Source organism: Idiotropiscis lumnitzeri, chromosome 8 (genome assembly GCF_059441095.1).
Source record: "Idiotropiscis lumnitzeri isolate Australia: NSW breed Sydney's pygmy pipehorse chromosome 8, RoL_Ilum_1.0, whole genome shotgun sequence".
Lineage (NCBI taxonomy): Eukaryota > Metazoa > Chordata > Actinopteri > Syngnathiformes > Syngnathidae > Idiotropiscis > Idiotropiscis lumnitzeri.
In genome coordinates this window covers 7,114,752-7,128,346 of record NC_142398.1, presented here as the reverse complement: position 1 = coordinate 7,128,346, position 13,595 = coordinate 7,114,752, and positions in this window count along the sequence as shown.

Below are 13,595 nucleotides of genomic sequence, written 5' to 3'. Positions count from 1 at the left end.
CTTCCTTACATCTTTTTTTTAAAATGAAAACTAATACTAAAGCTTCACTAAAACTAAGTGTTTTGGAAAAAACGAAAACTAATAAAAACTAACAAAGCCGTTCTGAAGACTAAGTAAAACTAACTAAATTTAAAAAAACAAAACTCAAAAACAAAATTAAAAACTAACTACAATTAAAATTTCAAAACTATAATAACCCTGACGCCTGGTCATGGTTTCAGTTGCCTTTTAAAGGCAGCTAATGGCAAACTCCCACAGCTCTGTTGCCAATCCGCCCACATCGATCAGGCAGCTGCTGAAACAAACAAAAAAAAAAAACACACACAACCTGAGAGCACTGACATGACAATTCTTGTTGTAAGTTGATCTATATTTCTGTTTTTTTTTCCTTTTTTGTTTTTTAATGTTAAGGATGTAATGTTATGCAGAGGTGCACATGTAGCAATTTTATAGACAAATCTATTGTCGTGGCGGAGAATTGGACGGCAGGAAATGTTTTCTTCTTCCCAAAATAATTGAGAAGCACTGGGGTCAACATCAAGACAGAGAACAGAACGGAGAGGTCGTGTCATCTTTATTGATGATGCAATGGCAAAATGCGTATAATGATTTGTCTCTACGTTAAGATTGAGACTGCAGTATTATGTGAAATATGCCCAAATAACAAAAGCCAAAATGTAAACTTCAGTAGAAATATGCATTAAAAGTGTTTTGTAATGTGTCTTTGCTAAAATTCAATAAACATTTTTTGCAAGTTCATAATTAACTGAATTATCATCATTTTTCTTATTTTACCATTCAGGGCTGTACAACGTATCCTCAGGGCTTGTTTGTGTATACTAAAACTCTTAGAATCAAGAACAAGATGTATCTTTTTTGGGGGGGCTAAAGAATGTTCAGTGAGCTCTAGGAATTCCATCATGAGCCCTACGTGTGCAGATAATGGAGCTTCAGGGATACGAAGGAAGCTGACAGTGTGGCTAATTGGTAAACCAGGTGCAGTACAGCGCAAATGTAAACTGAGCATTATTATTGTACATAACTGATTGTCGGGGGACCGGGGACCCTTTCTAGGTTGGAAGGTGAGACTTCGGAGACTATAAGGCGCACCTGTATATAAGCCACAGAAACTCTAAAAAAATAAATAAATAATATACAATCCGCACCAGGCTATAAGATGCAGTTTTCTATATTGAAAAAAAAAAGAATTGTCGTTTAGTGCACGTACAGAACAATTTTGTACTGTGAATGCACATAAATGTACAGAAACAGATTGTTAAAACAGTGCCTTTCAACACCGCAACAACTCTGCTAATTAAAACCTACCGGTGGAAGAAAAATCCAAAGAAAAGCTGCATCGTTGTATTAGCCGCATGGTTAAAAATCGAGGAAAAAAGCAGCTGCTTATAATCCGGAAAATACGCTAAATATGCTAAAACTAGCTAATGTTATAGTGACACACCTTGCCGGCCACTGAGGAACTGACAATAGTTCACGGCAACATTTTGGTCGCTGCTTGGCATGCTTGGAACCCAGGCAAACCAAATACTAGAAATACTAGCTCGTAAAAGTCACTTTTTTTCTCCAATATCTGTTGCCTTGAGCTGCAAGTTACCCAATTTATAGTATAGCAGCAGGTTGAGATAATAGTTTGAATAAATATTCAGAAAGAGAAGAAAAAGAGGCTTTCACTTGCCATTATTTATTATTTATTGCCATTGTCAGCTGAAGGTTACTCTCAGAATAAGCATAAAACAAAGAAAATCACACGTTTTGTATTTAATGCTAGCTGCTAGTTTCATGCTAACATATAATGGGAAACGCCATTAGCCCATGGGCTAACAATTAGCATACTCCTGTGTTGACATGTTGGCACAGAACGAAAACAATGTGGCATGATAGCTGAGTCAAACACTCGTGACCCCATCACTACATGACAAACATCACACAGCAGTAAAGTGCAGACTGTGCTCGAGCAGGTGTGCCTCATGTTATGTCCAACGTGTGTCGAAACATTTATCCTGTTATTGCTCTCCAACGCCCACAAACTATTTTAAAATCATGACTGACGTTTTTACTGTCAGTCTGCTCGAATCATTTATTGCATTAATTGGTGTATCCAAATACACACATGCATGCACACACATTTATATCCACACGTACACACATTCTCAGCCGGTCCTGGTTAAGTGTTCCCCAGACAGTGCGCAATCCTCAGACGGCAGCGTGCTTCCTCCCTGGCGTAAGTCGCCGCTCGTCTGAGGGATCAGTCTGGCGAGCTCGGTCCAGACGGAGCGGGAAGCGCCCCCCGACGACGCTCAGGAAACTGATGCTACTAGCAAATGTTTGCTTTATTTTACCTCAGCTTTTCTTACCTCCCCGCAAACATTGCTTCCTGACTGTCTCCACCTGTACAGGACCTTCAAAAATGTCACATTTCAAAGACGGTGGAGTAAAATACACGGCTGAAAACACCCAAAGGATGAAGATTTATAATTATTGGGTTATATAGTACAATACAACAGTTCACAACAGCTGGAGTTGTGACAAAGCGCTTTCCATATGGTGTAATATAAATGAGCGGGAAATTAGAACATAAATTAAAACACAAATATATTTACACTCGATAACAGAAGAACAGCAGAACAGTGACAGTCTCATGTTGAGTCGAAAGCTACAGAATAAAAATGTGTCTTTTAAAAGTGGACAGAGAGGGGGGTTGCCTAACATTTAATCGAAGCTCATTCCATAGGGAAGGACCGGCAACAGAAAAGGCACGATCCCCCCTGAGGCTGCGCTTCGTCCTCAGCACCTCCATATAGTGAGAAGTACGTTGGGGAATTGGTTAGCACATGTGCCCTGCAGTTCTCAAGTTCTGGGTCTTATTTTTACTCTGGCTTCTTTAGAAAAAATCCAAAATCATACATGTAAGATTTACTGAAGACTCTAAAATGTCCATAGATGCCGTGCAAATGGTTGCCAACCAGTCCGAGGTGTAAATTGAGTGTGAATGTTTTGCTTCTGCTTTTCACTCCATAACAGGTAAAATGGATGCTCAACTGGGTTTAAGTCTGGAGATTGGCTTGCATTCAGTCTTGGGACAAAACGAGTCAGGACAAGGAGAGGCTGGAGGGACATGGTCAGCCAAGTCGAAATCTGCCTGAAATGTTTTAGAAACTTGGACAAAACAGCATTTCAACATTTTCCTTTTTCTTAGGCTTTTATTTGCCTGCTCCTTTTTTAAACATACATACAACTTGAGAATGAGATGTTTCCAATCACCTTAACATTACACCTTGAAGTAAGAGTGAGTGCATACTCCATGGGATTTACGTCTGGAGGTTTGAATTCATAAAAATACAATTGGCCTCACTATCCCAATACATTTGGAGGCCATTGTGTTTCTTGCCGATATGTCACCTAAGATAATTTTACAAGTTGCTCTTCATTGCCTCTAATCCAATAAAACTGTCACTATATTTTATAACCATAACACGATTTTCCTGAATATTCACTTTTATCTCCCTACAGCTTCTCACTGCTTTTTTAGAAAGCGGTCGCAAAACGTATAACATCGGTTCACTTACCTTAAGTCTCGTCTTTTGAAGGAAATAAAATATGCTCTGTTGGGTTTAAGTCTAACGATTTTGACTAAGTCGTCAAAAATAAAGGAATAACTGTTATGATATTAATGATACGTTGAACACCATTTTTTACTTCTTCTGTTAGCGCCATCTGCAGGATTTGGTGGGGCACTGCCCTGAATCCTTAAACAAAAAAAAAGTGTGTGTAGCTCACAGTCAATCCCCATGACATAATTTCCCATAGATTATCCTCTCTTCTGCCTCTCGCTTCTTTTTTTTGATGGGGGGGGGGGCTGTCGGGCAACTTATAACAAGGGTCCAGGGCGGGGGCCGAGCGTGTGTGTGTGTGTGTGTGAGCGGCCCGCCATCGTCTTCTTCTTCTTCTTGTGTGGTCCGCTGGGCGAACTTTATGATTTATTCAGCTAAAGACAGAGGAGCACGACCCCCAGTGACCACAGAGGGAGAGCTGCACGCGGGTTTAATGATTTCACCACAAAAATGTCTGCTATGGCTGCATACTGCCTCATATCCACCCCCCACCAATGGCTGAGAAGGGGAGGGGGCGCACCACTACTACTTGGAAGCATTTTTCATATTCCCCCCTGACATTTTGCGTCCTTTGTCACGGATTCTTGCGTCCGCCCTGTGTTTCTCTGTCACCACAGCCACTGGGAGATTTCAGAGGCAGTATTGAAACACAGAGGATGATGTAACCAAGCTTTTAGGAACAGGCAGAGGGGTTAGGCATAAAAGAGGAGGGTGGGTGTGAAATAGTAGGGGGGTATTTGGCATGTTTGTCTCCCGCTTGTGTCCAGTTTTTCTGGCTCAAGAAAAGCGACTGCCGCTGAGGGCTTGGATCGGCCTACGGTGATGTCATTCACGGGGATTTGCGAGCATTCTTGACGCGGAGTCAAGATCGCAGCATGGGCCTAATCATGTTGTGCAAGAGCATGACACCCCTGATCCTCCACTTGTTGCAACTTGCGTCGTGCTTTTTAGCATGCTGCTTGGACCTTTCGATACAGCGAACTGGCATTACATACACATCCAGTGACCAAGTCCTCACGCGAGTAGCGAACATCCGCGAGTAATTGTGACCTCAAATATATAGTTTGTAATTGCCTATATTAAGATTTTAAATGAGTGGTTCTCTAAAGCTTTCCAAGGATGGCAATTAAACATAAATACCGTGCACCCCTAAATGCCATAGAGATTAAAAAGTTGTCTATATTTGTTCTGTAGCGCTCATTCAGGTTGTGGTTGAGTGGAGCCTTTCCCACTAGATGGATCCCAGAAAGTGTCGGAAACATATAGACCAGGTGTCACCAACCTTCTTGAAACTGAGACTTACTTCTTGGATACTGATTAATGTGAAGGGCTATAAGGTAATTTTGAAATAATAAATGACCTTGACTATTGTTATGTCATTAAAATTAATGATATTTGTTGGCATGAAGACACTGATCATATTAATAATTTCCGCGTTTTTTTGTATCCACAAATGATCCAAAGTCAGATGTCTGTAAGTAAATGACCTCCTGTACAAGCAAACTGAAATTCGCACACGTGGACAAGACACAAGTGGCTGGAGCTTGATTGGTTGACGCAAGGGTACAGAAAATAACAGGTGGAAAGAAAAATCCAATGAGCTAGCCATGAAAAAAGGCCCACAGGGTAAACATTATAAAATATGAAACAAAACTAAATCGAATCAAAACAAAGTCAACAAAAACACACATTATGAAACCCGTACTTGAAGAAGCCAGATGTTCCAACCCAGATCAACTGAATGCAATCAAGTGCTTTACCAAAATTGGATTCAAACCAAACTGTACATCTGTGCCGTTGGAACAAGGGGCCGCTTCTATGGAGCCACCTGGTAGAACCTCCAACCCAGAGGCTTAAGAGAAGACGTCTGTCTGGTATGAAACCCCCCGCCCCACCCCGCCTTGTACGGCTGACTCAAACTCATATCTTCTTTTTGATCCCAGACAATCCCAGCACCCCCCTGCAACCATACCCACCACCGCTCACCCTTGCTTAAACATACATGTGTTTTATGTCAGCCTTACCCACCACGTATTCCCGATAGCGTACCACATAGATAAATCAGAATGCAAAGAAAACATACAAGAGTTAATCGACGCTCTGGGGTCGGAGTAGGGGGTGGCGATGCGAGAGGGCCTTGTTACGGCGACAGTCGCGCTCCTGCTTTGGCCTCCGCCCAGATGACGTGGGTCAGAGGTGGAGGTTGTGATAGCAAAGAAAACCAGAACAATCCTATTTTTTTTCCTGGAATTATTGGAAAATGATGAGTGACAGCTCGTCTAGTTCTTACACGTCCGTTCCCCCCTGACCAGCCACCCTCCCGAGCGTACGTCATGGGATTGGGTCATTCCAGAGAGGTCCAAGTGTGACCTATCCTGGCCCGTTTTTGTTATGCGTCGACTTCCAGCCGCCATGGTGGCGAAAGCGTCTCTCACTAATTACCCGTGACTCACCGCCACCGCCGCAGAGAGACACAGGGGCGTTCTCGGTCGCCATCGGATCCCCGGACCTCCTCTCTAGATGAAACAGACACTATTTCTTTACCTCTGTGAATGCTCGCATTATTTGAGGGTCTCTCCACAGGTCCCCCTGGCGAGTTACGACAAATGCTACTACACTCTCTTTGGCGTTGTTTTAGCGCACGCTGCCAAAGTAGATCGGGTGTTTTCCTAGCGCACGGATGGTTTGACTGTCCGGTGTTTGAACAGCTGTAATGAGAAGAACTTCGGTAATGACTTTGCTGTGTACACGGCGGGATTGGCCTGGAATGGAGAAATGATTTAGAGGGTAACATGAGCACAGTCAGTTAAAGTCCATTCACTGCAGTTACCATGATGTTTCACCGCTTGAGTGAAAGCGTGGAAACCTCATTTCGTTTGTCATGCGACTCGTGTCTAAAGAAAACTGGCAGATATTTAGACTTGAAATTGACCTTACGTGTGCCCTGCAATTAAATGGCGACTAGTGCAGTCTGTGTCCATCTTTTCTCGCCAAGACGAATAGATGGATGGACTGGATCAACTGCACTAGGGCTATCCCAGCCTCTTCGGGCAGTAGGCGGGGTACACCCTGAACTGGTTGCCAGCCAATCGCAGGGCACACAAAGACGACCAACTATCCACGCTCACACTCACGCCCATTTACAATTTTAGTGTTCAATCAACCTGCCATGCATGTTTTTGGAATGTGGGAGGAAACCAGAGGACCCGGAGGAAACCCATGCAGGCACGCGGAGAACATGCAAACTCCACACAAGAAGGTCGGAGCCGGAATCGAACCCTGCACTTCTGAACTATGAGATCATCGTGCTAAACAGTCGGCTAAAATATACTTGAAAAATATTCCAACCTATCACTTATCGTCGATGTTGGGCGAAAACCAAGCAAGTGTTTTATTGGAATTTCCTATCTAAATTATTAACCAGTTATGTGTTGAATACAGCTTATGAACTTAAACGATGCAATGTTTGTTAACTCACAAAATTAAAAATTATTTCCCCGCATTTAATTATTGAAAAATTAGCGTTTTGGAGATGTGAGGATTTTGCCTGACAGACAGGGCTAGACTAGCACTAAAAATCAGGCCGGACATTTTTAGCTTAGACCAGGTCATGTGCACCTGTACTCATATGAGCCTGTACGCATGCATGTGTGCACGCCTACGCATGATCGCAAGTCTAACTGAGGACTCATTGTTTTTCAGACCATCCATACAAAAGGTTTCATGAAAGAAATTTCTACCCGGAACGTTGTTCAACCGACCCATAACACAAACAGAATAAAGTTGTAGTGAAAAGTAACTTCTTCAACTTCAATCTTGCAGAACTTAATTTATGAGAAATTGACTACCTCATACGCTATCTCATGCACTGATTTGTATTTGCTACCTAACAGCCAATCGGTGCTCACAGTTTTTTTATACTGCGGTAAAAGTTCCATTTATTAAAATTATATCTCAAAGGCCTGCGAGTGGCTGGCAATCAGTTCAGGGTATACCCTGCCTACTATCTGAAGTCAGCTGGGAAAGGCTCTAGCACCCCCGCGACCCTCATGAGGAGATGCGGAACAGATGATGGACGGATAGATTTCTAAAAGGCTCAATGACGAGAAAAATCTCTTCATTGTTCTTTTAGTGTTAAATTAATTTAGTTTTTAAATGAAGAATTAAGTTCAACAAATAACTAAAAATTATGGAAATATCAGAGGTTTGAAATGAATACAAAATAAAATGTTTAAATTACATAAATTTATTATATTGAGAATAATGTGAGTATTGTAATATTTATTAGACCAATACAACTTAATAAAATTATTTTTAAAAAAGGGAATATATTTAGAATACGGGCCTGCCCATCATGTCAAAATGCTGGACAGGAAGTTGAACACTAACCATTAAACAAAGAACACATAATCTCCTGGGCAGCGTTCGCGAACGTCTATTTATTCACACGTGAGGAAGGAAAAAAAACTCAACCCTAATCCCACTTTACACGCCACGACATAATGACTGCCTTGTACGTCCCCAATTTCACCCTTGATTTAAACACAGAGTCATCGGTTGTGGAATTAGCCACGTAGGTGGCAAAGCGGCATGAGGCCTAACTGCCCGGACGTTTTCATTCAAACTATAATTACAAGAGATTACTTTTTGGTGGGTTTGACAAAATTAATGTTTCCTTTCTTGGTGATAATCAGAATGAAGAGAGGCCTCATGTTTAAATGCAACTAGCATCCATTTACAGTGTTATCTTGACTTAAATGTGTCCCAACTTAAAGTTTTTTTTGACTTACGAGCCTTGGCGATTTTATCGCAAAGTTACTTGGGTGAAGTGTGTGTGTGTGTGGGGTGGGGGGAGTTTATGGAATGGGAACCAAGGTCAAACACAGAAATACAAAATGGCAGATCTGGGTACCCGATCCTCTTTTGCTGGTCAGTCCTCTGCCGCGATCGGGGTATCGTTCCGGCCTCGACCCTCCGACCTTATTCATAAAAATTGTTGGCACCCGACCCCGTTCTGCCCATTTAGCCACGACAACATCACACGCACAAGGGCCGATTTGTGGGCAGGACTAAAATCTAGCTCCAGCCTTGATTAATCGAACCCTTTTTTTTTAATTTGTCAGCCCTCTCCCCCCACCGACCAGGCCCAGCTCTGCAAAATGACAAGATTTACAAGGAGCCCGAATAATATGTTTTTTTTTTTTTTTTTAGGTAAATGCCAATTCTGATATTTGACATAGTAAAATTCAGGGAAACGATTAATTTCAAATACTGAATAATGATTATTTATTTGTTTTTCATCCCTTACAAAAATAAAGATATAAATTATAGGCATATATTTGACAATACATTGTCCTGTAGTATTTGTTTACTTCACAACAAAGAGAAAAAAAAATAAATAAAAAATCTGCCAATTTTATGTGGGAATTCGGGGTTTGCATTTAGGAATGTGATTATCTTTGTCTTATTTTTCAATTTTTAAGTACGTAAAAAAATGCAACCAATAAAAAAAAAAACATTTTATGACGCCACATTTTTTTGACAAGTATCTCCATCGGCTGCCACCACCGTGCTGCATAGGCCCACGAAAGAGCTCCTGTACACGCCATTTACTATGACAACACACCCAAAAAGACCACACGATGCGTTGAGCAGTGAGTATTGCAGTGAGGGCACACAATATTTTTACACGACAAAAAACAAACAAACAAAAAAAAAAAACACACAAAAGAAAGTAATGAGCAGACCAAACATTAAATCGGATTTATTCTCACGTGGTCAACCGCACATAAAGTGTCTGTAGAGTCAGAACAAAACGCAAAATGCCTCCAGATATTTTCAGGGTTCCCTAAAAAACAGAAAAATGACTGCAAATTTTGGCATGCGTACATATAGACTTACAGCGTGTACATAATTAGGATGTACAGTTGTTTTCGGGACAGTTACGTATCCACGCACACAACAATATTATATTTATTTATATTTCTGCATATATATATATATATATTTCTGCATATATATATATATATATATATATATATATATATATATATATATATATATATATATATATATATATACTGCCTGAAGATGGCTGGGATAGGCTCCAATACCCCCCGCGACCCTTGTAAGGAGAAGCGGCTCAGATAATGGATGGATGAATGGAAATGAAATTAAGTGGTTTAGATGACTAATTTTGATCCGATTTCCAGATTCAATTCACATTCAATTTGAAAACGCCCCACCTCTGATCAAATGCTAGGGTTTGTGACATTAAAAACGAGCCCAGCAGAAATCATTACAAAGATATTTTTTTTCCACCCTTGATGTGACCTATGACCTGTAGAACTCAATAAAAAAAATCAAGAGGGGAAGTACAAATAAACACCTTAGAGCAGTGGTGTCAAAGTCATTTTTGTGAACGGGCCACATCGCGGTTCTGGTTTCCCTCAGAGGGCCGTTATGGCTGTGAACTCATATAAATCACCTTACATTATCACTTACACACAACACATTGATACAAAGCTAGTTTTGAAATCAGAAGCCAGTAATAAATGGCAATATCTCAGATCTCAATGTTGTGTGGTGTCCTGCTTTTTGGAGCCTCTGTGTTTCCCTACAGGGCTTGGGCCGATCCCTCTCGTCGCCCTCCTGATCCGGCGCACCTGCAGCTCATCACTGACAATCATCCAGCAGATAAAGGCTCAGTGCAGCCAGGAGTCAGGTGCCAGATTATCCTGCGTCAACTCTGGTACTCAGGCTCCCACCTGCGTTTATGCAACCCTGCTCAAGTGAACTTCTGCCAACTGACTCAATTTCCTGTTTCTCTCTTGTCCCGTCTACAATGCCTCCTGCCCATCTGCCCAAGCCCCGCGTTAACACCTGGAACCTCCTGAAGCTGCATCGTCCTCTCACCTGGCCTGCCTTCCACTGGACCCCCCACCTGTAACAACCTTCTCCACAATAAATCCCTATTCTTTGCCACTTCTGACTCCGTTGCTCTTGGGTCCACTTCTCACCACCACGGCTTCAACACAGCCGTAACATGTTAAAAGTGAAGAAAATGTGCTAGAAGCAGCAAGTTGAAGCACATGATTTTCCCTTCGTGGGCCACATAAAATGAGGTCGCGGGCCACATCTGGCCCCCGGGCCTTGAGTTTGACACATGTGCCTTCGAGAGTGGTTGCACAAGTGTGTACGACCCCCTTAAAATAGGGTTGTGGGTGTGGTCATAATTTAGCACTCACATTCAATACGCATGTGAAATGGAACTTGGCACACACCTGCCACCATTTAAGGTTCCACTGACAGGTCGCATAATTGATGGAAAGCTTTTTTGTAAGATTTTTTCTTGGTCTCATTTTGTGCACCAAAAAACAAAATTGACATTTGAACAGGAGTGTGTAGACTCTTTTTCATATCCACAATAATTGAATTCCTAATTATAATATGAATGCAACTTATAATCATTTACCATTTGAACTAAAACAAAATTAAATACATTAAATTACTACTCAACCAGAAATAAGAATTTTGTATGAATTAGACTGAATTCTCGTGAAGATCAGATAATCGATGGATAAATAAAATACTAATAGCAATCCTTTTGGAAAAGAGTTTGTGAATGGAATGAAACTTAAAAAAAACAAATGCTGGTCATCCGAATGCAAAATCATTACCAAAGCGTTCAGCTGTTCCAGGTGCTCCTAATGTTGTGATCTGGCCGACATGTACATCCTTCTTCCTTCCGGAAAGAAAAAAATAAATCAAAGTGGTTGTTTTTTTTTTGTACGTTTCAAACAGTGTCCATTGTTGTGCTGAAGTGCGAACAGGCCTGGCCAGTCGTCTGGAACGCCAGACATTGGAGACGCGTTGCCTCCGCACCTCCTGACTGCTACTCACAAACACAGGTCAGAGGAGGGTGTGCGCAAAGCCAGGTGGTCCCGAGCAGGTAACCTAAACCTTTAAAACTTTGCACCTGCAGCTGCATACCCACAGGAACATGAGCCTGTTTGATGTGTTCTTCATCATGCAGGCCAATGACATTGGGATAGTTAATAATCACTGATACACTGCGGTGATTCGCTAGTCCTCCCTCTAGTGGTACGCACAAGAATCTCTGCTTAAGTACAGTGAAGTTGTACTTAACTTAGAGCAATACATTTGTCTTTAATTTTTTTTCTGTTTTTGTAAAGTTTTTCTTCTGCACAATTTTGATTTATTTTATTGTTTTATTCCATCTATCTTAGTTTAAATAAGTATATAATGTTAGAGTGCCCAATAATAGCAAATATGTCTTGATTTTTATGAACACATCAGCTACTATTCCCCTTTCCTTTGCTTGTAAATGTCTTAAATGTTAAGGGGATAAATCTGTTTAAAATCTCAATATACATTATGTAATTTTCCTTTGAATATCTTCATCTGTTCTGTTGGGAAATGCTTTTCAGTGTTGTGCCTTTGGTTATGTGAAGTCCATAGAGTTGCACTTTGAAATGAGCCATTCAAAGACCAAGTGCGAAGTAAACTTAAACAACCGTATTTTGAGTAATAAATCTGTTAAGAATACTCACCTTAGTTTATTTATTTTTTTTTTTTTACGCAAACGTCTTAGATTCTTAGTTAGACCGATGGCAACGCCCTAACAACAAAATTTTTTTGTTTAGCAATTATTTTTTGGTAATGACGTCATTTACAGAATGACGAGTCACCAATCGCCATTATACTACATTATTGATGGTCCGGTGAGCTGCTCAACTGCCATTGTTGTTGTAATATTCAGCGAAATGCCTCTGTCCTATGGGGCGATGCATTGTTTGCATTATGGTAAGCATCTGTTTGAGTGGCCAAAACAAAAAAAATCGGGCATGTAAATGGACCAATAAATTTCAGGCAAAGAGAGGGAATTTCATGCCAGTGTTGACGAGTGTTTCTGGCCACAAGCATTTCAAAGATCTATACTTTCGCAAGTGTTATGTTTATGGTAATAGGTTGGCAAAAAGTTTGGTGGGATTACAATCCATTTAGAAAATTTTGTGGTGTATTGCGTGTATTGTGACATCATGTGTGCAACTGACGGCTGTGTATCTATGCAGAGAGCGCATGCACTGAATGAGGACTGTGTGTGAACAAGGAGCCGAGGAGAGCGAGCGTGCAGGCGTTAAATAGAGAGTTGAAGAGCAAGTTTGTATACATACCTTAAATACCTTAGCAATGACAATGAAGGAAACCAACCCACTATAACGTGCGGTCTCAGTACAAGCAGAGTAAATGGACCAAGTAGATCATCTCAGTGTGCATCATTTACAGTACATCGAATTTAAAACAACAATGCAACGCTAGTAATCCTAGCCTATATATCTTACCACTCTTCCAGTCTTGATGAGTCTCGTCGACACTCCATGTCCGGTGTTCTGCCAAAATGTCATACCCATGCGAATTGTCCTACCAGAGGCTGATTTGACAGCTGCCCAATATTTTCATTTTCCAGTGCATATGGCTCACACATGTATGGTCCAACGAGCATTAATTCCAACAAGCTCCTCTTCTTCCAACTATTCAAATACCTGGATCACCCAGATACGGTTGAGATTTTGCTTTGTGAGTCAATTTCTGACTGGCCTAATACATTTCCTATGTTGAGCTTTGCCATAGTTGTCTTGAAATGATATCACACTTATGGGTTTTTCGCTCGGTAGAATCGAACTTTGGGAAAACGATTATTTTGTCAAATATATCAATAAAAAAAGAAAATTCCATGCTTTATGTAATTACTTTACTTGTGACACAAAAAGATTTAATTTGAAATTTTATGAACTTACTTCACACGTGGTCTTTAAATAGGTTTGCCTTGCCTTGCCTTATAACGGCATTGTAGTCACGACGGTTGTGCAGTAAAATGTTTGCGAAACGCAATGTAAAACATATTTTAAAACCAATACTAAAATCACATTTTAGCACAGT